At 39.2% G+C, this 25361-nt stretch overlaps 1 long non-coding RNA gene across 1 annotated transcript; it reads right to left on the bottom strand.

Moving 5' to 3' along the window:
- Positions 1 to 5494: 5494 nt before the first annotated feature.
- Positions 5495 to 23997, bottom strand: LOC149746953 (uncharacterized). Its single transcript, XR_016388377.1, has 4 exons — positions 23884 to 23997; positions 15910 to 16044; positions 13847 to 13894; positions 5495 to 7558 (listed from the first exon to the last, which is right to left on the bottom strand). It is a non-coding gene; the product is annotated as an uncharacterized LOC149746953 (long non-coding RNA).
- Positions 23998 to 25361: the final 1364 nt, after the last annotated feature.

Below are 25361 nucleotides of genomic sequence, written 5' to 3' on the forward strand. Positions count from 1 at the left end.
CTTTAACATTTAACACATTGTATGTTTAGATGTCTGTCTTCCAACCTAAATTTGTAATACTCACCTCACATTTCTGGCAGATTGGACTATTTGGATCCAAGTCTAGGTGGAGAAATAATGGCACATGACTGAAGCCTTCCAACTTGAGTGATACGGAAGTTTCTCTGGCCCTTAAGTGGCACTGCATACCCTCTCTGGTCAGTTGGTTTATACCTTGTGGACTGTTTATTATATGCTTTGATATCTTCACTTAACTCATTCCCTCACTCTTTTTTCTTTTCTCCTTGTCCTCTCTTCTTTTGTTTATTAGACTGACAGGTTAGCCCTGCTAATATTTCTGATTTTCCTCCATATACCTACTGTCTATAGGAAATTAACCTTGCTCATCTAGGCAGTGTTAAAACTTAGGCACTGATCCAGAATGGCCAGTCGAGAAATGCTGCTGAGCAGAGGCAAGAGAATGCACTAGCAGCATGGGGAAGGACCAAGCTGACTTTAGATGAGACCAGATTTAGTAGATATTTGACCCTTGATCAACAATCAGTCTTTTAATGCAAATTTTCCCTACTTTGGGGAAAAAGAGGTAGGTTTTTCTTTCTCAGCTCCTAATCTTTGTTTTTTTTTTTTTAATCACAAAATGCATTTTCTCTATCTTTACATCCACTTGACTCTAGGGCAAGGATAGTTTCTAATTATGCTGTCAGCAAAATTATATTTGATTATGAAGGCAAAAACATTGCTAAATTTGAAATTCTATTTCATTTACATTCTAATTCAAATTTGACCTTCCTTGATTTTGTTTGATTGCAATAGTGTATTATAGTCATTCATCAGCCATTTTTCTGGATCATGAACTTAGATTTATATTGTTTGTATTAGTTGATTTGGAAAGTGCTTTCAGTTTTCATTGTATTATTTCTTTGTGGATCTGAATTGTAGATTTGCTCTTCCCAACTCTCATAGTGCTATCATAAGCAAAATAAAGTCTTAAAACCGGCACCATTCTCAAGATTTATTTTTACAATAATTTTGCCTGTAGTGATACTGTTGGCTTTAAAGTCTTCTCAAGATTGTGCCTTACACCCCTTCTCATGAAGGGATGATGTAGTCAATTTGATTGGAGTAATTTTTTGGAAATTACTGGCAGGATGGGGAGGTGATACACTGTTTTCTATCAAAACTGCCTTTCTCAGGGAAGCCTTTGCTGCCTGCCTTGCCCATGGGTAACTTACAGACTCGAATACAGATCACTCAGGGAAATAAACTGCAGTATCAATGGAGGGAAAAAAAAAATGCCTTATATAGAAAATTAATTTGTCAATTTCTTAGTGTCCAAAGTTTTCTTTTAGATTTTGATAAACAGGCAAAATTATTTTAACTAGCTGTAAGTGAAAGTGTGAAACTCTTGTTTAAGGATATTATTTGCCTTTCAATGGTTGAATACATGATGAAGTAAACATCCTAAGGTTCACATTATTAAAGTTATCACAGTAATTGTCAATAATTCTACTTAAAAGTATAAATGATTAATCGGGAGACCATGTATATGTAGAATCACGTTCTGTTAATAATCATAGATTAAGAATAGGCTGAGTTGGACTTAAACATGATGACATCTGGCCTGAGGAATGAGTCCACATAAGTGACTTTTTAAAAGTTGAACTACTTAAAAATTTAAAAATATATACATTCTTAAAAATCTTTTTTTCATGTTGCAAGATGTATACAGAAAATCAGGTAAACAAAAAGAACATAATTACCCAAAGTCATAAACTACATAAACTACCCAGAGACAACTATTGGTAATATTGTATGAAACAAGTTTTAAAAAGTGTACAAATAGTGTATATAGCATACCTATTTGTGCAAAATGATAGAAAAAGGCAACTTCTCAGTTCCTGGCTGTTGTTTTGCTTTTTTGTTTTTTTGATAGTACACTTCCTAGTTTTTAATACAGAAATCTTATAGAAAAAATAATATATACATATCTCAACACTTTTTAATAGACAAAAATAACATATTTACATCACCCAAACTCAGTACAATTTTAAGAAAACAATGCTTGGGAAAGCCTCGAGTTATATTGCAGACACATTGGTAGGTTAAGAATCAAATGTACACGTTTTGGGACGCTCACAAGTGTCAACAAAAGTCATCTGCTTCTCTGAAGTCAGTGCCTGAAGATGCCCTAGTCAGGCATACAAAGCAAAGGTTTGTAAGTCTATTATTGGTGATTAGCAGGTGATGTTTTAAGGAATTTTTATCCTAATATGATAGTATGTTACATATATAAACATTTTACTGTGGTTTATATATGATTTAGGAAATTGGGGGTCTGGGGGTTGACATGACACAAGATGCATTAGAATGATAAAAATAGGCACCTGCTTAACATTCTCTTGCAGATTTTCAGGACTGTATTATTGTTAATAACACATTACCATTAATGTGCAGGCATTAACATTAACTATACAGGTGTGTGAGATACCTGTATATGTAATTGTGCATACATAAACAATTTCTGGAAGCATATACCAGAAACTGGTTTCACTGACTGTCTCTGGGAAGGGGACTATGTCACTGGGACAGGAATGTCAATTTTGAACCATATGTATATGTTAGCTATCAAAAATGAAATTATATAAGTACCATCAAATGTAATGTGAAAAATATACTCATGCCTTTGAATATGACTAGTTTTATCTATTTTCAGTAAAAGCAAACATGATTTAAGACTATGATTCATAGTCTCTATCAGTATTAAATGTGCAATGATTTACTAGGGGCTACTGAGATATGAGGAGATGTTCATATCTATAGTAGACTTAGACTGGTGGTCTTGAAACTCTAGTCAGGTATCCAGTGGCCCCTTTAAGGAGCTATTGGGCAAGAGCTGGTTAAGGAGCACTCTAGGGAAAGAAAGAGAGAGAAAGTGAGGGAAGGAGAGAAAGAAAAAAAGAGGAAGAAGAAGAAAAAAAATGCCCTGAGCACTTCTCACTTTTCTGCTTCTTTTTGCTGGCTGTTATCTGATTCACAGTCCATTGCTCCCAACTACAGTCGGCCCTCCAAATCCCAGGTTCTGCCTCCCTGGATTCAACCAACTGCAGATTGAAAACATTCAGGAAAAAGAAAAATTCAAGAAAGTTCCAGAAAAGCAAAACTTGAATTTACTGTGTGCCAGCAACTATTTACACAGCATTTACATTGTATTTAAATTATTTACACAGCATTTACATATTAGTATTCGGTACTATAAGTAATCTAGAGATAATTTAAAGTACATGGGAGACTGTGCATAAGTTATATGCAAATGTGCATAAGTTATATGCAAATGCTACGTACACTATTATACAAAAGGGACTTGAGCATCCTTGCATTTTGGTATTGGGGGTCTTGGAACCCATCCTCCATGGATACAGAGGGAAAACTGTACAACTTTTGTTATCTCCACTGATCAGCTCCAAGTGTTTTTTTTTTCCCTTCCAGTTTTATTGAGATATAATTAACATACAGCACTGCTTAAAGTGTACAGCATAATAATTTGACTTATACACATCATGATTACCACAATAAGTTTAGTGAACACCTATCATCTCATATAGACACAAAATAAAAAGAAAAAAACTTTTCTCCTAGAGATGAGAACTCAGGATTTATTTTCAACAACTTTCATGTATTACATACAGCAATGTTAATCATATTGAACATTATATCCCCAGTATTTATTTATCTTATAACTGGAAGTTTGTACCTTTTGACCACCTCCATTCAGTTCTCCCTTCCCCCACCTCTGGTAACCACAAATCTGATCTCTTATTCCATGAGTTTATTTTTTTTTAATTATTATTATTATTATTGGCTGTACCACACGGCTTGTGGGATCTTAGTTCCCCGACTAGGGATTGAACCCTGGTTCTTGGCAGTGAAAGCACCGAGTCCTAACCACTGGATCACCAGGGTATTCCCAAGTTTGTTTATTTTTTGGTGTAGAATTGACCTACAACACCATGTTAGTTCCCGGCGTACAACATGACAATTCAATATTTCCATACATTACAAAATGATCACCATGGTAAGTCTAGTCACCATCTGTTATCATACAAAGATATTACATTATTATTGACTATATTCTCCATGTTGTACATTTCACCCTGTGACTCATTTATTTTGTAACTGGAAGTTTATACCTCTCAATCTTCCTCAACTATTTCTTTCCTCTCCCCACTCCTCTCCTCTCTGGCAACCACCTGTTTGTTCTCTGTATCTATGAGTCTGTTTCTGTTTTGTTATGTTTGTTCATTTGTTTTTTCTAGATTCCACAGTAAGTGAAATCATATGTATTTGTCTTTCTCTATATGACTTATTTCACTTAGCATAATACCCCCTAGGTCCATCCATGTTGTTGCACATGACAAGATTTCGTTCTGTTTTCATGACTGGGTAATATTTCATTACCCAGTCATGAAAATACACACACCCCACACCCTCTTTATCCATTCATCTATGGATGGGCACTTAGGCTGCTTCCGTATTTTGGCTATTGTAAATAATGCTGCAATGAACACAGGGGTGCATATATCTTTTCGAACTAGTTTTGTTTTCTTTGGATAAATACCGAGGAGTGGAATTACTGGATCATCTGGTAGTTTTATTTTTAAATTTTCTTTTTTTTTAATTTTTGGATGTGTTGGGTCTTAGTTGCGGCACACGGGATCTTCGTTGAGGCATGCGGGATCTTTTGTTGTGGTGCGCAGGCTCTTCATTGCAGCGTGCAGGTTTTCTCTCTCCAGTTATGGCACGTGGGCTCCAGGGTGTGTGGGCTCTGTAGTTTGCAAGCATGCAGGCTCTCTAGTTGAGATGCGCGAGCTCAGTAGTCGTGGCACATGGGCTTAGTTGTCTTGCGGCATGTGGGATTAGTTCCCTGACCAGGGATCGAACCCACGTCCCCTGCACTGTAAGGTGGATTCTTTACCACTGGACCACCAGGAAAGTCCCTATTTTTAATTTTTTGAGGAACCTCCATACTGGTTTCCATAGTGGCTGCACCAATTTACATTCCTACCAACAGTGCACAAGGGTTCCCTTTTGTCCATCCAGGTATTTCTTAATGATCTCCCAGATGCTACTTGAGCAAACAAATGAAATCCTGCCTGTAGGAGCAAAGATTAAACTTCTTTCCTGTTCAATGATTTTTGGAAGTGCCCTGTTTAATCCTAGTTCTGGATTTGTCTAGCTCCAGCTGGGTATAGGGACACTGTTAGCTCATGAGGGAAACTCTCAGAGTCCCTGCCCATCTGCAGATTTTTGGAGGCCTGTGTTCTAATTGCTCTGACTTATGTCAGAAGTCCAAAGCTAGGTTTCTATTCTCATGTACATTAATCTCAAGATACAGGATCTTCCCATTTAGGAAAAGAATAATGAATGAAATGATTCCTGGCCACCTTTCAGCCTGCTCATCATTATGCCAAACGCTTCATCCTCCAAATGTTTCCAAAAAAGCCTATTTGAACTCTTTTTTGCTTTTATAACACCCTCCTTAGCTTTGGTAATCAGGCATCCACTCTTTGCCTCATACCATATGTACTGGCTTATTATGGAAGTCTAGTCCTGGCTGAAATAAACTGCATGGTTTGTGGCCATTGAGGGTGGGTATGAACTAGTTTTCATATCAGCTACCTGATAAATCTGGTAGCCTGATAAATCATGGCATCTATCATAGTCATGCTATTAAGGTTTATCAAGGCTTCATGTCACTTCCCCTTGAGGACTCATGACAGTCAAAAGCTGATTACTTTAACATGATTTATTTCCAAACCACCAACAGCTCTTCAAATGACAGAAAGTTATCAGAAGTCTTTCAACAGCCAGCCTGACACTCTGGCCTATAAGCTTTAACTGGCTTTCCTAAGAACATTGTCTCTTAAGCAATTCTTCACTCTATAATTTTTAAGCCACTCAACACAGGCTGTACCAAACCAGCTTTCTCCAAATCCTCACTTGACTTCAGCTGAACACCCTGTTATTATTACTGAGAATAGGTTCCCTTATTCTCATCCTGTCAAGGAAGTACCAGGTGCATGTGTTACACTTAGGCAATGATGCAGTCCTCTTATCACCCACACAAGCACCCTAATGCAGCCTAAGTTCCTATAAGATACCTCTATCAGTCTGCTTTATCTTCCTCATTACAGTTCTGTCTGCTTCCTCATATCTGCCTCACATCAGTTTGTATATCTCATGACTTTTCAAGTGAAAAATTTAAACTTTTAACGGTATGCAAAGTTCTGTGCTTGCAGACAACAATCCTTGCTCTTTAGGAACTTATATTTAGAAGGATACAGGAGACATATGCCTTAATTACTGTGACGCCAATCAGCTGATTGTGTGATGTATCAGGAGTCCAGGCAAACCACAATAGAAGTTCAGAGGAAGAGCTCTCTGTCTGGGGCGGCAGAAGGCTTCACGGTGGAGACAGCATCTGAGCTAAGATGTGAAGGCTGGCTAGGGTTTTAAACCACAACTAAAATAGAAGAGTTGACATTCCAGGAAGAAGAAAATAGTCAAGTAAATGGAAGATCTGAAATTATATGTTTGGAAAACAATCAGCAGCCCATTTCTGGCTGAAAAAAAGAATACATGAAAAACAGTAAATCTAGACATTTTGGGGTCAACTTGTGGCATGCTTTGATTTTCCAAATTATAGAACTGAATTAGTATGTATTAAAAATAAAATGGCAGGATTGGAGCAATGTTTTAGAGATGAATTTGATACTGAAATGCAGAGTCAGAAGGATGGAAAAATAGTTAAAAGATTACTGAAACAGTAGTAAAGCTCTCTTAGAAACAGGACTGTAAAATAACTGAGTGCTGTAAGGAATTATAAAATAAGTTATGTGATGAATACTACGAAAAAATAGTATCAATGTATGACAACCAGTTAGCTATTTTAGACCTAATGGATGACTTAGAAAGAAAAGGAATGATAACACACTCCATTTTTGTATGCTATGCAGCATCTATCATTTTTCTTTGCATATAGTAGGTGTTCTATAAATATGGATTCAGATGCTCTATTTTTAATATCTGATTTCAACATTCAGGATATTTCTGGGTAAGCTAGTCTCAATTTTGTTGTAGCTAATTTAAAATGCTGGATTTATAACTACTGGAAATTGAAGTGCACTATAATACTATTGCTATATTATCATTGAAATTCTTTGATAATTTATTACAGGTTTCACAGGGTATACCATCATAAATTTTAATCCTTACATTTTATCTTCAAGAGTAATACATACTTGTAACAAATTCACAGAATATAAGAGCATATGAAATAAAGGAAGCAAATTCCAACGCCCCTGGAAACCTGGCAGGTAACAACACGAGTCAAGTCTGACACAGAGAGGGTACATACCTTTTAAAGGGGGCAGCGTTTATCCAGCTCAAGCCAATTGTTGCCAGGCAGGAATATGGGTCCTGGGTTTCCAAATCTTATTTTAAGAGAACTGGAAGTCCAGGTTTTCTCATGAATTCTTTTGATCTTTAAAACATTCTCTCTCTGTAAAAAATACATCTGCTAGTTGAATCAAGCTGGCAGGTCACCAGTTTGCAGTCTCTGATATGAAGTTAAAAAGTGAAAGTCTTTATGCTCTAGCCTCATTTCATAAAGATGTGCATTGCGGACAACTGATGCACTATGATATGATGATTATGTCTATTAGTCTATAAATTGTTTTTTGAAATTAACAATAGATTGAAGACATTTTATATGCCAGCCTATGGAGATGCTCTTCTACTTCATCTCTTCCATCTTCCTTCTCTGGGCTCAGTTTTTCATTGTTGGAATTACATAATTAAATTACCTATTTGTACCACTTAAGGGAAATTTATATTATTTCCCTTTTTAAAAGTTACCATTGGTAACAGATGGACAGCCTTACAGGGGTATCATTCTTCTCTTGTGCTAACATGGATTCTGTGATGTGGTGTTGCTGGGTGAGTGAAAAGGCACGTGCATTTGAGATTTTAATAGATATTTCCAAATAGTACTCCAAAAACATACCTGGAGTGTTACAGAGTGCTAGATTTTATCATCTCTTGTAAATACCAGATAGAATCTTACACATTTTTCTCAGCCTGATTAGAAATGTTGTATTTGATTATTTTTTACTGGTGAGGTCAAGTACCTTTCTCTACACTAATTGGTCATTTGTAGTCTTCAATAAATTGCTTGCTCATAGCTTTTGCTCATTTGTCTACTCATGTTGTTTGCCTTGGTTACTGATTTGCAGCTTAGTATTTTCTCCCATCCTGTTTGCTCTTGGCTATAGTTCATGTAGTTTACCTTTGGACTTTCTGCCTTTCACTGTATGGAAATGTTAATTTTTTATAAAATCAGATAAGATCATCACATCACCAAATATTTCCTATGTGTCTTCTGAGTTCTAGGTCATACTTGGAAATGCCATTTTCTCTTCAAGATTATAAAAGTATTCACCCGCATTTTCTTGTACAGTAATATATATATATAATATACATAATATGCTTATATACATATTAAATACTACTATATTGAATTTAGATATTTAATCCATAAGAAATTTATTTTTCTAAATGGTTGGGGTAGGGATCTACATGGTTTCCTTCAAATGGTCCAACTGTCCAAATACCATTTGTTTGGGTAACTGGACCAGCTGATTTTAAGTGTCACCTTTGTTATATATGATTTCCCACACATATGAGTTTGTTTTTGTTCTCTCTATTCTGTGCTACTAATATATTTATCTATTCTAGTACCAGTATCAGATTTTTAAATGTCTATAGCATTATACTACATTCTTATATACAGTAGGAAGCTCTTTTTTAAAAAATTTCTTGACTATGCTGAAGCTAAACATCATTTGACAGTGACTTTTCTGATTCGATAATACATCATGTATTACTATTAATCCAAGACTTCTACAATGTTAGTTGAAAAAGTTTGAGTTTATTCCTAGATATTTTATAATCGGGGTTGTTGGTGAATGAGTTTTTCCTTTTTTCTTTTTATATAACTCATTACTTGGATACAGCTGTCATATAAGAAATCTATAGTTATTTATAGTATCTTTGGGGGGACCATTTTATCTAACTTAACTATTTCTAAGCAGATGATTTAGTCTCCTGTCCTGCAGGATGTTGAGGAGAAAATGATCAGTGAGTTGAGCTGCCACAGAAGGACGCTGAGATTTTCGCAGCCTAGTATGTGTTTCTAAAAGTCTGGAAACTCTCAGGACTAGGTGGTGTTGATAATATACATTCTAAAGGAAATTAACTACTAGTTGAAAATAAATTAAGATGTTAGCATTGCATTCCAAAATAGACAGTGGCACTCAATTTAAAGTTCTAAAGAAAACTGTTATAAATGATTATGCTCAGAGGCATTTGTCTGAAATGTTTGCACAATGATTCAGCACTTTATTAAGGTGAAATTTTAAAAAACTGATCATCAACTTGAGTCAATAAACATATGTTTTGTAAATGGACTTACACTGAAAGGTAAAAAACATCAAGTTCTTTTATAAGTGAATCTGACAAATATTTCCTGTAGCAATAGCAACCATTTAAATTTTACAGAGCTTTGTAGTTTACCTGCAATCATTTAATCCTCAGAAAAATTCTATGAGATGGAAAACAAGGCTCTAGTGTTACCCTCACTTTCTCAATGAAGAAACTGAGGTTTAATGAGGTTAAATGAGTTGTCCAAATTTATATAACTCTTAAGTGGTAAAGTCAGGGTTTAGATGCAGATCCCCTGAAGCTTATATCAATATGCATTGCAATCCACACTGCTACTTCCAAAAGGATCCAGCGTATTGTAAAATGACATATGAAATATCTTGATGATCTTGTCTTTGATCCTTGATTACATGGCTGTGCAATCACACATGCAATCTGTGTGACCCCTATCTGACATTAACATTGCATGGGTACACCAAATTCTCCACCATGCAAGTCTGAATACTGTCTTTCTGCCATGGCCAATGAAAGATTTCATTAAAGCCCTCCAATGTTTTTTTGATATCCATATTGACTTTATGCTAAGCAATTGTGTTCTATATAATAATCGATTACAACATAATTCCAAAAGAAGTTTTTTAGTATTTACAATCCTAAATTCAATGAGCTCTCTACTCTGCCATTGGCATGACAACTTCATGTTCACAAGGATTTGACATTTTTGAGTTTTACAATCTAGAATATTTTAAAAAGCATTTCTGAACTTTCCATAACAATTTTTTTCTTCAAATTGTGAGGCTGTAGAACTCCTTGTATATTATTTTTCCTGTCAAATGCCCTCTTCCCTGGTAGAGAAGGGCTGTAGAGAGGATGGAATATTAATGGATTAAATCTCAATGAATGTCCTACTGATGGCTGGGGAACATACTTTTAAAAATTTAGTTAATTATACACTGAAACTTTCAAAAAAAATTGAGATTTGTTATGATTCTTACTTCTAAAACCCTCACTTCCTCTCTTTTCCATCCCTTTCCTACCCCACCCTTGTCATATTACTTTTTCCTCAAATTCACCAGATCACCAGGGACTAACACATTTATTCTAAGCCATCTCTATACAGCAAAGTGCTGGATAACAGGTATGAAAAAAAAGAGCCTTTCAAATATTTCTAGTTGAAGAATAATACAGATAAAAGAATATCTTAAGGATTAACTTCTTAGTTCTATTTTGTGTTGGCTCCTGTCAAGCTTCCATAATTTGAACTTTGAATAAAAATACATATGACCTAAAAATTAGTAATCAAAATGAAGTAAAAGAAGTACCTTTCTGTGAAACTCTCAGAAAGTTGTACTTAAACAAGGAGAAGTCAGTATATCATATACTGTATTCAACACTTTTTTCAGATTACATGCCAGGGTTTAACAGAGCAAACTGTCAATCCTAATTATGGCTAGATTAAAACCTCTCTCTAAACCAGTGACTGTAGTGAAGACAAGGAATATCACATAAAAATGTTTTCTCTTAAATAAAAAAGCCTATACATAGGGTTCTAACCAAAGCAATCCTTGTTTCATGCTTACAACTGAACTCCTTATAAAATGGAGATACGCTGTCATGTCATTATATATGTAGCACCTCAGGGAAAATATTGTCAAAGTAATAAACTTAGTAAAAATACATAAAACATTCACAAGTCTTTCCATATAATATTCTAGCATATGTTTAATAATTTTCTCACTTATTTCTATGAGTTGTTTACTGCTTACTTGGCTAAAGAGTAAGATATTACCATAATGAGTCAGAATAGTATATTCCCTAAACAGAAAATTCTCTAAAGGTTTAGTTTCTTAGCATAACTTTTTGCCTGCTAATAAATGTTTAACAAGAACGCTCAGGTTGCTTGAGTGCAAGAGATATTAGTTATGTACCAAAAAAGTTTTAATTAAATATTAATTTTGACGTGAAGACATACCCCCTATATTCTCCACCAATAAAATAGGGCAAGTAGCCTCTGCAACAGTTAGAATTTTTCTATATTTTAGAGAAGAGGAAGTTGCTCAAAATAATAATTCCTGAAATATATTGGCATTTGCTATGTGCAGGAACTATGCTAACGATCTAACAGGATAGAAAATGGGTATTTACACCAATTTTTCAGCTAAGAGACCTGAAGTTGTGAAAGTCACTTGTTATAAATGGTAGGGACAGGATTCAGTCCAGGTCTACTTAAATTTAAAACCTGAAGCTTCAACTAGACATACAGCTACCGAAGAGCACAGGGAATATCTGGCTTCCCCTGAACATATTTTTCAAAAGAATATGCCTTCTTCTTTTTAAGAAGAAAATTAGAACATTATGTTGATACAATGGTTATGATTACAATAGTGGCAGCAGCGTGAAAATAATAATGCCAGATTCTGGCAACAACCCTGCTTTAAATCACTACACTATAGTACTTTCCACGACACTGAGTACTTCATGAGGACTTTTTTTTTTTCTGTTTTATCTATTCACCCATTGCCCGATTATTTGTTATTTCCTGGTTACCTTGTCTTCTAGCTTTAGAAATGACCTAGAAGTCAGACATCATTTTTTTAAAAAACTTCTCAGAGAGGAAATATGTGGTCCTCCTAGAATTCCTGGAAGGACTGGATTATCTTTCTTCTCCCACAATAATAGTACTGTCTTATGAAGAAAATGTCAGGAGGTCATAAAACAGTTACTTTTCCTGATAGTGGTGGTAACTGCACCTAGATGTAGTCCTACTCTTTCACGTGCCCTAGTGACATATATTTTTAGGACATCTGGTAAGATTCAGTAGGTTAGAGAAGCTTACAAACAATCTTGGGGTATTGAGTTACAGCTTCAAGGAAAAGAGCATGAATGTATCCACTGAATCATCACTACTAAAAAAAGACTTCAGAATCTCTCATAGTTAGACTTCGATTCATTAGGTTTGCAATAGCAAAGACTTTCTGCACACAAGTAGACAATAGACAGCTTGGTCAGGAATTAAATATGATCCTGGACTTCACAAAGTTTGCTTATGACATTGGACAATGCTATAGTCTATTCAATGAAATGTCCTAGGCCTGAATCTGTGTTGGGACAGGTCGTTTGCAACTAAAATATTTATCCCACATCATCTGGGTCTATTATAGGTTGAACTATGTCCCCTACAAATTTATATGTTGAAGATCTAACCTCCAGTAACCTCAGAATGTGACCTTATTTAGAAACAGTCATTGCACATGTAATTAATTAAGATAAAATGAGGTCATATTGCAGTAAGGCGGGCTTCTAATCCAACAAGAACTCGTGTCCTTGTAAAAAGGGGAAATTTGGACACAGAGACATGCACACAAGGGTAATACCACGTGAACATGAAGACAGTTGGAGGTGATACATCTACAAGTCAAGAAATGCCAGATTTCCTGCAAACCACCAGAAGCTAGAAGAAACACATGAAGATTATCCCTCACAGCCTTCATAAGAAACCAATCCTGCCAATATCCTTGATATCAGACTTCTGACAATAAATTTCTGTTTGAGCAGCCTAGTTTGTGGTGCTTTGTTATGACAGCCCTAGGAAACTTATACATGGTCCTTCAAGAGAGATCTTCATTGATTTAGGATGAAATATATGTCTCTATGCCTTCAGAGGGTTGATATGAAAAACGTTGTTTAAATAATCCTTTATATTTTATAAAGCTATTGTTAAGATAGCCACACACTATGATAAAGACTATTATAATAAATTCCCATGTGGATTTAGTTGCAAGAAAAGTTTTGCCTTAGTATGCTTTTATATTTTCCTTTTTAATAGTGCCTCAATGTGCTTCCCTTCTTACTCTAGCACCCAGAAAGCTTGGAACCAAGTGTATTGCCCCAAAACTGAACACGTGTATCTGAAAACATCTACTCCTGAAATGAAAACATTTGCAAAACATCCTTTAGATGTTTCCTCTTGTTGTATCCTTACTTGCCTCATCTGAATGTAATTTGTAAGTAGTTTCAAAGCCTTTCAGAAAAGAAAAATCAATTTTTAAACAAAATGATAGCATATGTGCTCTAGAAGTTAGTCATAATTTGTGATAGTGTCAGAAAAATTAGAATTACTAGCTGGAGAACAGCGTTTGGGTAGCCGAGTACTGAATAGCTATTAATTCAGAAAAAAGTGTTGGGGTGGGGGGGGGTATGGGCACGGAATCATCCCTTTGAGATCCAGGAAAACTCTTATAAAAGAGAAAGCATCAAAGACACAAAGATTTTTCCCATATTGTGTTTCGTCAGTTCATCAATAACATTACTTTCTGTGATTGGTTCATGATGTCTAGAAAAGGCTCACCTTTTTTTGTATAAAAACTGAAACAAGCAGAGGTAGTATATTAACGTCCTAGGAAGAAACAAAAAACAGTTAAGAGGAGGACTGATGGTGGCAAAAGCCTAAGCAGGGAAGTTGAATGATAATTGTGGCAGCAGAGCTGCAAGTAAACAGGCGTCTTGATGTCAAAATGAAGCGAGTCAATGAGTCAATACCAAATATCAATGAGGTCTGAGTCTGGTGATACAAACTGCAGCTTGCATCCCTGCACTGAAGCCCATTAAGCCAAAGACACAAGAAGTCCAGAAATACAGAGCATCGACAGTGATGCCACAGAACATGTGTGCAGAGAGCATAGCATGAAATTCAAGAATTCACCTTAACCTTAGTAATTCTCCAGATGATGCACAGCAGTATGCCAGGGCACATCAACCAACATATCCAAGCAGCTGGCAAAGTAGGTGGATGTTTAGAGTCACTGCATGTAGCTCAATGTTCATAAGCTGTGTCATAGCTCTATGTCATACCCCCTCTCCCTCAGCTACTACTGCATCTGTACCTAGGGCTCCATGAGCAGCCATGAGTTCCAGGCACTCAGATAATTTATGATCTCATGTCATGTTCACAATAATAGTATGAAATAGATTTTTTTAAAAAATCTTGTTTTAATGTAAGGAAACAGAGGATCTGAAACGTTAAGTAATTTGTTCAAGGTAACCCAGCTGATGAATGGCGGAGTGGTATTCAAACTTAGGTCTGTTGGAATTTCAAGTGCTCCTACCCAGCCTTTCCAAAGAATCATTGCTATTGCTAACTCAATCATTGTCACTGCCCAGTTCGGAAATCTCCAGATCAATATTGTTATTTTTCTTCTTTAGGAGAGCATTTCTGGCTTTTCACAAAATGTCTTGCCCCCTTTACAGTCATCCCTGTCATTTCATTAATGTCACTTATTCTTCCCCTCCATAGTGCTGTTGATGGCAGCTTATCTCTGGATACAAGGTCTTTTAGGAGAGGGTGGATAATTGTGTCTACTTGGAATCAGCTGTAAGTATGCCTTCTGATTTCTTCTCAGCATCTCAAAACGATTGATTTTGTCCCTGGTGTGACCCAGTTGTCTTGCCCCTTTACAAAGCTGGAGATCTGGAGTCAAAGTAATTTAAGGTCTGAATTTGCTCTATGGAGAAATTTCAACAGCTCTAGGCTCACACAATGGACAATGACAAGAGGGTCTTAGCATCTGCGGGGCATATGGGTCTGGCCACCACACTATGCCTTCTTTCTTTTAGCTTACATTATAGTATTTAAGTCAAGCAACTTAAATTGACACTCATTGTAGTAGCCTGAATAATGACCAATTATGTCCATTTCCTAATCCCTGAGACTGTGAATGTTACCTTATACAGTAAAAGGGACTTTGCAGTTATGATTAAGGATTTTGACATAGATTATCCTGGATTACCTGGGTGGGTCATCAATATTATTACAACTGTCTTTAAGAGAGACAGAGGGAGATTTGACTGCAAAGGATCAGGTGATGTGATGGATCTGATGATGCTATGAAGCTCTAGCAATAGAGAAGACAAGGAAAGGGATTCTTCCACCCAGAGTTTCCAAAAGGGAGTACAGCCCTGTTTACATGTTGACTTCAGCCCAGTGAAACCAAATTTCAGACTTCTGACTTCCAGAATTCTAAGTAAATGTATGTTGTTTTAAGCACCAAGTGTGTGTTAATTCATTATAGCAACCATAGGAAACCAATGAACACATATTTTTAACCTTAAATGGAATGGGCCCCAAATACTTGAAATGTTACCATCTTCTTTATCAATGTCTTTCAGAAAATAACTCCCTTAGAGATTCCACTGAGTTTTACTAATAAGGGGCTGGAAGCCCAGTAATGCAACTTCAAAAAAATATGCAACCCTTCTTTTCAATAGATGTGTTAATTAATGTGAGCCACAAACTTTGCCTTTTAATATTCTTTGTTCAGCTGGCATAATACAGCTGGGGGTCCTATGATTAAAAGAAATAGTAGGAAGAGTTCTTGAGTGTCCTTGACTATGCCCCCTCCTCCCCCCACTTACCTTTTAGTGCTGAGGGTCAGGCTGCAGAATGCAAATTTATTTTGTAGATTAGATCTTATTTCTTGTACACCAGGTCTGTGTAGCTGCTTATTTCTAGTATCTGGGTGAAATAAGTCTAGAAAATGCCAAATAGCCCTATGCAAAGGTGAAAGAAATGAAAAATTATCAAAGAATGTCAAATAAATATGCACACTTATTATAGTTATTTTTGTGTTTACCATGTAAAACCGTTAGAATATTACTACCCTTTCTGTGGCTCATACGAATTTATATTGATAACTTCTTATTCTAAATAGACGACATGAAAGACCTTTGGATTCAGCTACTTTCCTTTTCAAATTTCACTCTCAAGAAAGTGAAGCCAATGATCATGAATTGGTACAGTGTATATTTTGGACAGATTCTTAGGCTCATGACCCAGTTCTGCGACTGCTCAGATTTCTGACTCCTGCCTGGAGCTCATCCAAAAGCACCTAAAAGCCACTTTTTACTGAACCATGGTGATTTATGGGTCCCATGGATCTGGTTCATCTCAGCAAGGCTAATAATTCATTGAACAACATACCCAGGAAAAGAAAACTTAAAGATGTTTTCTGGCTTTATTTAAAATGACTTAGAGCAAGATGCTATTTTGTTCTTTGTGGCAAGTGTTCCTGTTTTAAAGACACAGTACTCCAGTAAGTCTTCCAATTTTGACCAGGAGTTGCTTTGTGTAATTCAGAAATTACTGATTGAAAATCCTTTAAAGTTTTTTCCTCAATATTTCAAATAGGTGAAGATTTACTGTTATCTAAAGCTTTCTAATAGGAACATTTTGATTTAAATGGGATTTGGGGGGCTTCCCTGGTGGCGCAGTGGTTGAGAGTCCGCCTGCCGATGCAGGGGACATGGGTTCGCTCCCCAGTCCGGGAAGATCCCACATGCCGCGGAGCGGCTGGGCCCGTGAGCCATGGCAGCTGAGCCTGCGCGTCCGGAGCCTGTGCTCCGCAACAGGAGAGGCCACAACAGTGAGAGGCCCGTGTACCGAAAAAAAAAAAAAAAAAAGGGATTTTGGTCATATTTGAAACTATCAGTTAAAAATCACTGGACTTCCCTGGCTGTCCAGTGGTTAAGACTCTGTGCTTCCAATGCAGGGGGGATGGGTTTGATCCCTGGTTGAGGAACTAAGATCCCGCATGTCACACAGCATGGCCAAAAGAAAAAAAAAAAAAATCACTTCTTTATAATTCTTAACCAATTGGGTGCTGTTTTTCTTGCACAAATTGAAAAACAATTATTGACCTTAGAGAGGAAACTGCATGCCCTGGGTTGGTGATGAGTCCTTTTCATAATTCATTGTACATACTCCAAACCTCGGTGGAAATCTAGAAATACTATGGAGCAAAAGAACAGAGGCTTGCCTAGTGGGCAGAGAAGTTGGGCAAAATTAGGTTACGGGGCAAATGCTTGGGCTAGAAGCATTTGGGAACAATTAGGGAAAGAAACTGAAAAAACAAAAGAAAGAAGGGGGATAGAAGCACAAGGTCGTAAGAGGCAAGAGGGCTCATGGGAGGTTAAACTGTAACAGAGGAAAGGGACGTTCATGAACTTAGAAAAGGGAAAAGTGGGACTAAGTGCTAATTTGTTAAATCTGGAAGTGGAAATTGAGGGATGTCAGACGGCATCTGTTGTTTCAGTGAGTAAGATAGGAGACTAGAGTTCAAAGAGGGGAAATGTTCAGGATAATATTTGTGAATATGATAGAAAGTCAATTAATACTGAAAAAATTGTTGCGTGGAATGAAGGCTGGGGTGAGACTGCATATCTTACAAGTCTGTAATAGAACAATCAGCTAGGCTATGCTTTGCAAATTCAGGTACCCTTGGGTCTATCAGCTGTGTGCCTAGAATAAACAAAGCTGTAGGAATAACAGATCATCTTCCTCTAGCATCAGTTTTACTTGAAACATCTGAATGAAATTTTAAGTGCTTAACTGAATGTTTTAAAAATATTTTAATATAGACAGAATGAAAATCAGGGTAAATTTTTTAAGATAAATGAGAAACTTCAAACAAATTAAGTGCTTGTGGTAAGCTGCTCTTGATCATAACCCCCAACACTCTCAGGACTGCTACATGTAACTGTTCATTTTCTTCTACCCTTGGAGGAATGCCTACAGAAAAGTTTCAGATGCTAGGGAGCTGTAGACAACGTAAGCAGGAGCAGAGAAAGCAAGAGGGTTGATTTCTCCCTGGGATTGGCAAGGGCTGGAGGCCAATGAGGTGAGGAATTATAAGGTACTTGTGCAAGGCATTAAAGGTGGCCTTTTACTCCATAGGATAAAGTGATTCTCCCAATCTGTCTGACATAGATATTATATTTATCTGTTTTACAGATTTGGAAACTAAACCTCAGAGTGGTAAACCATTTGCCTAAGACACATAGTTGATAAGTAACAAGGGAACTAAGTGTGGTCAGAAAGGCTCTGATGGCTTAGGAGACGAAGAGGCAACGGAGGGACTACAGGTCTTGATGACAATAAAGGCAGGGTCAGCAGGGGCAGGGCCTAGGCAAGGTAGAAAGACATCAAAGGGAGGCACTGTATTTATTGGTTGTTTGAAACCAAAACGTCATGGTTTAGATTTAACAAAACTCCGTAAGCACCATTCAAAAAAATCAAATCAGCCTTATATCTCCCACCAGCTATTTAGGGTGGCTGTTCCTTTGCCTCATTTTTCTTTCCTGGAGGACAGAAACTTCAATAAGACTGAAATTTCCTTCTGTTATGCAACAATCACAAATTAAGAAAATGGAGTAAACTACATTGGATTAGTAAGCAGTGAAGTTTTTCTGCACACCATTATTTGGGGAAAAGCACAATCTCTAGCAAATTGTATCTTCTTGCTTCTTAATAACATACATATAGTATGCCAAAGATTTGGGACCTGTGAGAGCTTCTGTTCCTCCCAGTTACACATCATTGTGTTGCCTGTGGTCAGGCTCCCTCATTACTTTAAAAGACTTTTTCCACATTAAGAGCAACCTTTTCAATCTCTTGGGGATTTCAAATTATTATTTTTGTTACTGTTCATTTAATATGTATTTACTGAGCACAAGCTGCATTTTAAACATTGTGCTATTTGGGGGGCAGGGGGCAGTGGAGGGAGGCACTAAGAGACTTGTTTACAACCCAGGACTCATCTTTAACTGCTACCTAGTTTACCTACAAATCAGACTTAAACCTGTTTTCTAATAGATGGAAATCCTAAATTATCAATAGTAAGGTCAAATAAAGGAGTTTGCAGTAGGCCTGGTTGGTCCATTTTGGAGCCTGGTGTTTCCAGAGAAGCAGGATTCCAGAGAGTGAAGAGTCAGGCAGAGGACTTGGGGGACTAGGTATGAAGTAAAATCACTGTGTGCAGCAGAGCTGGAAGGTCACAATAAAATTCCCACAAATTAGGGAGGTTAAAGATGCACTTGGTGTGCTTTAAAATGCATTCATGAGCTGTGCGCCATACAGGTGAGAATCAACCAGGGCAGCTCCATCCTTACCCATGATTCCCTTCCTCAGTTCAACCCATCAGCAGTAGCAGGTACAGATTAAAAATAGCAACAGTAGCTCTATGTTGGCTAATCCTACTCCAGAGAGGCGACTATGTCTATATACATTAAATGACTTTACCAAAAAATGTCCATTTGAAATGATGGACAGGAAATGAAATTTCCTGGCAAAGGAAGTGGTGAATGCTGATTAGAAGACACTGTCTTTCATGAACTCAGTAGACTTCTCTATTAAAAATAAGAAGCAATCTTATTGCTTTGTCTGGGAACCAATATTTCCAGATTCTTTTGATATATTTGTCTAAACAGTGGAGGCTGAGTGGAGAAATGTTACTGATTTTCAGATTAGACAAGTTAATTGTTATTACAGAATCGACCAACTTAACAAGTGTGTATCTGAGTTGACCAGAAGTACCTCACCTCATGCAAATCAGTTTCCCAATTAAAAGAATTTCTGAGATCACATCATTTTGTTTAAGGTAAATGGACTAGCTTTTGATGTAAAATACCAAAATCATAATTAAGACTAAGAAATGTGAATGATCCATAATGTATTTTGAAAGCCAAGTAGGTAAAAATCCAAAAATTTAATCATTCAAGAGCAGTAATGCAGAAATGTCATGAAGAACATAAATATTGAATTCACAAAATACCATCTGACAGACATTTCAGGTGAATGGTAGCAGTGTGAGTCCAATAACAAGAACAAGAAACAATTATAAAATCTAGGGGGCCCTCCAGTCCTTTCCATTAGACATTTACATGACAAGTCTGAAGATGTCTTAATAGGAAGTTTGGAGATTTTATCAGAATGACATTTTCCTTCACAGACTCTAAGGAATGAGACATGTATGCCATTGGTGCAGGTATTGAGATTAAATATCCTCCATAGGGTTGTGCAACATTCATTAAACATTCTGGTGTGCAAACTATGTTCTAAGTGTTGGGATAACTCTGAAAAATCTACTTAAGCTATTTTTTAATCTTTAAGTGGAAAAAAGAGGTGTGGGGAGAGAGGCAGTGTGAAAACGGCACTAAGAGGGATACGCTGGGAAAATACTGGAAAATCAAAAGGGTTTCTAAAAACTTGGGCAAATTTAATAACTATGCTTAGGAGAGGCAATTTAGAAATCACGACTATAGAAGCCCCTGTATTGTGTGAGGCGCCATTGCATGAGCAAGGATGGTGTGAAAAGGGACATCCCAGGCTGCCACCATGGCTGACCTGGGTGGATAACGGAGGATCAGTAAATATTTCTTACAAATCTTCCTATTAGATTGCCAGTTGTGGTAACATATTTGTAATTTTTGAAAAGCAATTAGGTCAGGAAAAGATTTTCTAGAGTTTCTGAAGGTTTTGGGGTTGAGGATGAGGGCTACCATGACCAGGATGGGGGCTCTGAAGCCCAGCCCTCTCCCCTCCCAGCCTTGTGTCAGCACTGGTGGTTTTGGTGAAGATTAAAGGAGAAGCACACACAAAGCATCTTCATTCTACCTGGTACAAATAAGAGCTATCCTGATCACCAACATCTTTTTCATCATCACTCATAAACTGCTGGGATATATATGAGACGAATGGTGAAAACTTAATATTTAAACAAAGAATTTAAAATGAAGAGGAGAGTTACAAAAACAAGACCAGAATGAGCAGCCAACTCTCAAGAGCCAGGTTCCAATGAAGAGTACACATGCCAAGGGAAAGGGTCCCCAGCCTTTCCTGTCAGCAGGCAAGTTCAGGGGAGAGTAGACTAGAGCATATTTCTCAAAGGGTGCCCACCACATTCACCTGAGATGTTCTGTTGGAAAGGTGGATGTCTTCAAATCACTTCCCAGGCACCCCAACTCAGGAGTGCAACAAAGCACAAATGGGAAAGGAGCCACTGTCAGCAGGGGCGACTCATGGGGATGTCAGGACTCACTTGTTGCTCTCAAACTACTCAGCTTCACAGACCTCTGAGTTTTCCTGAACTTCTCTGTTGCTCTGGTAGTATGAGAACACATTTCCCAAGGGAAAGGCCTTGTGGAGGGATTGCTTCTTCTCCATGGCATGGAGATCTCCTGTCCATCTTTGCCCTGTGGGAGAAGGCTGTGGCAGAGGCCCCTGGCCTGGGGGTTCAGTGCCTGGGAATCCCACTCAAGCCCATGCCAGGGGGGTCTGGCAGGCAGTCCCTACCTCATTGACATGCAGGGCCACAAGCTCAGTGGAACCATTGTTGGCAGTTGGCACCACCTTCATGAAGCTCACTTTGCTGGGGTCCTACTCCTTTGAGAGGCAAAGTGCTGCTGCTGAACCCTTCTCAAGCCCAGCTCCATGGTCCCCAATGGGGAGGCTGCTGGGGCTGCAGCTCTCGGGACATGTTCTGGGCTCTAGGTGTTGGTTTGGTCATTCCCCAGTCTGTCACTGGGCCAAGGGACAGCACCATGCTGGACACCTCACCATGCCTCTGGTCCAGCTTATATCAAAGCTGGGGTTACAAATAACACCCAATGCCCAGAGCTCTGCGGATGACATAAACTCAAACAGGAAGAACAATACCTGGCATGAGGTTCGCTCTCAACCCACATGAGCCCTGTCACAGGCCACCTGGCCTGCTGCCTCTTCCCCCCAACCCATCACTATTCTTCCTTATGTCCTTAAGTAATGACAGACAATGAGACTTGAGGATTGTTCTTAACTCAACTAAGGGGCTTGGCATGTTCTGTTTTCTCCACCTGGAACAGTCACAGAATTGGCTTCAGGCCTTTGCTCAAAGGTCGCCTTCTCAGGAAGTTGCCCCTGGATGCTCTGTCTAAAGTTCCCTCACTACATTCCTATCCTTGTCCTGATTTTCTCTCTTTAGCATTGACTGCTGACTATGAGTTCTATCTTCCCCACTAACACCATAAAAGCCATGGGTTTGTCTGTTTTGTTCACTGCTATTTCCCAAGCACCTAAGATATGGAGGCACTGAATGGAGTTCAATTAGTGCTCCCTCAATCCTGTGAGATGCATCCATCCCACCCTCTGCTGCCATGGGTGTTTGGGGGATGGGGGTGGGAGGGGAGGCACAGCCCTGATCCTGAGAAACAAGGCCCTGCCCCTCTGAGAGTTCATGGGCCACCAAATCAAGCAGAAAATAATGAAAATAGACAAATTTATAAACTCTGGTAACCTATGGAAAAAAAGTGCAAAGCACTACATGGGGCCAGCCCCACGGCAGGCCGTTTGCAGAATAATCACAATGGTACTCTGAGGTATGTGTTACAGTTATCACTAAGGACCCTGGCTAAGATCCCTGATGCAAACCCAGATCTTCCTGTCCTAACCTCACAGCTGATTAGCTCTTCTTTGTTCTTCATCCTTGGAGAGAAGGTTAACAGTCATACTTTTTAGTTGCAGGCCAACAGGCAGCGCCCCCCCCCCCCACAACTCCCCTCCATTCTTTTGTCCCTTGCTGGGGTCTTTCATTGTACTGACTTGAAGCCACCAAGCCCAGAAGTTTGAGCCCCTCCCCAGGGATAAGGCTTGTTGGGATAAGGGAGATTTCACTCCCTCGGAAGAGAGGATTCAGTCCACTTTTGAGGGGTGAGGGATTCCTGTCTTTCTGCAGCCCTTGGTGCTGTTTCATTTCCCTCTTCTTTCAGCAAACACATGCCTGGGATCTGAGGGGAGGCTGACTAAAGGCTGAACTCAGTGCTCATGGCTCCAAACCTGCTGGTGTCATCTGAGGCAGACCCAGAGGGCCTGATATCAACTGCTGACCCAAGGCAGCTCTCACTCATCCATATTTCAGGGCTAAGGGTCACATGCACTATCTTGCTGTTGTATCCTGATGGCAGTCTTAACTAAATCACTCTCGTCTTGCAGAAAGGCATGAAGACTCCAAGCAGTTAAGTCACTTGCTCACAAATAGCTCCTGCTCCTCCTAAACGCCGCCTTAACTGCATTTCAAACTACCTTTGGTCCACACAGGGTGGGGGAATTAAAGGGTGAGCCTCTGAGCATTGTACAGTAGGACTAATGCTCAATTCTCAAACCAAGTTTCATAGATAGGGAAACCTACCCTGCAGGTCTAGCCTCACAATTTGAAAAGCAAGATAGGAGATAAGACTACAAAGAAGACAGGGTCGCTTCCAGGAAAAACCAAGTACCCGCTAACATGGGACCTAGCATTAACAAATCCTATCAAACAGCAGCATATACCGGGCCCAGCGCTAAACTATCGAATCTAAATGACCACACCAGGAAGGAATTCCAGAGAAGGTAAGTAACCGGCGCCAGGGTGGCACAGCAAGTCAGCAGTGGGGTCGGGATTTAGCCAGCGCAAAAGGGTGGAGAACACCGCTGGAGACCTAGGCCCAGAAAATGCGAGGCCCAGGCAGGGTTGGGGACGGACACAGCGCAGTGGCAAAGCCCGACCTTGCTAGGGATTGTGCTCGTGTGCAAGCACTTACCGGGGTGCAGCTGAGCGCGCACTGCGCGTGCTCGTACCAATGCGCCGAGAGAGCGGTGAGAGCGCGAGGCACATGGTGGCGAGCACGAGCCACATGGCCTCGGGGACCTACGTCCAGCTGCCAGCCCCAGCAACCAGCTGCCGCGGCGCCCAGCCAGGCCAGGTAGAGCAGCCCCCGAATGACAGCACCGTGAGGCGCCGCAGCAGCGCCAGCCACCGGTTCGGCCACAGGGCGGCGACTAACTCACTCACTGTGAGTGCAGGTCCAGCAGCAAGGAGCGCGCGCGCGGCAAAGAGGGTACGCGGCTGCAATCTGGGCTTGGGCTGCTGGACGACGGGGTGGGCCAGGCCTAGCAAGGCCGAGCCCCTCAAGACAGGCCGCTGCCCCCGGACCCAGCCAACATCGCCCCCGTCTTTCCCAGAGCCGCGCCGGTTTCCGCATAGGCACCGCCTCACTTCTGACGTTTTACTTCCGCTGAGCCTTGGGCGCCACCAGAGCATCGCGGAATTAGAACAGCTGGGGACACGTAGTGGGCTGGATCCGGAAGTGGCTACTCAGGGAGACGCCATGACAGGTTGCTGCCGGAAAAAGAGGCTGGGCGCCGCCATGACAGAAAGGGCTTGAAAGGGCTAAAGGCGGCCTGTCTACCCTGCCACGCCGGACTGAGACCGGAAAAAACGAGGCAAGCCGGGGCGCCGTGACAACCTGAACCGGAAAAGGCGAGTCCTCCTCCGAGACTACACGGCACCGGCTTATCTGGTTCACGAAGGACGGAACTTGTACACTTCGGAGGCAGGGCCTGTCAGGGGAAAGCTGGTGTTCAGGGGGCGGGGCTTGCTATGAGGTGGGGCTTGTGTCTCCTGCTGAAAGCCTCCGCCTTCAGGGTCCTGGGGAGGGCTCAGGACTGGCAGGCTTAAAAAGCTAACACAGGACACAGCCACACATGACAAGAGCCATCATGCAGTAGATAATAATTACTCACAAAATTACTACTTTAACATAAAATATGAAAAATCGGTGTTTATTTGAAATGATGTATTTTTTCTGTATTATTTACTTTCCAGTTACATAAATGCTATTGTTTGAACAAAACCAAGATAGTATTGTAATACTAATAGAAAAAGGTATATCAATATGTTTATAGTGTTTCTGCTCTCTGATACAGAATTTATGAGCTATATTTTCAACTGTTTATTGGATATTGAATTTTCTGTTACATTGCATGTTCTTAAGATTCTTAAAATACATATGTGTAAGACTTTGCAAAAGGAGAATGTAAATGCAATAGGACTTGGATAATATTCTATATTTAATAAAATAACGATGATGTTTCTTTCTTTCCCGTTACACAGTAGGATATTTTTACTCTTTCACTCTTCTTTTCCAATTATGCTTATATGAACAGACTGCGACCTTTAGAACATCCTTTTCTTTTATGTAGTTATAAAACTAAGGCAAAGATGACATCATTCTGACTT

Source organism: Delphinapterus leucas, chromosome 17 (assembly GCF_059928025.1).
Source record: "Delphinapterus leucas isolate spDelLeu-1000000601 "Yukka" chromosome 17, BTC_Dleu_Yukka2, whole genome shotgun sequence".
NCBI classification, from domain to species: Eukaryota; Metazoa; Chordata; class Mammalia; order Artiodactyla; family Monodontidae; genus Delphinapterus; species Delphinapterus leucas.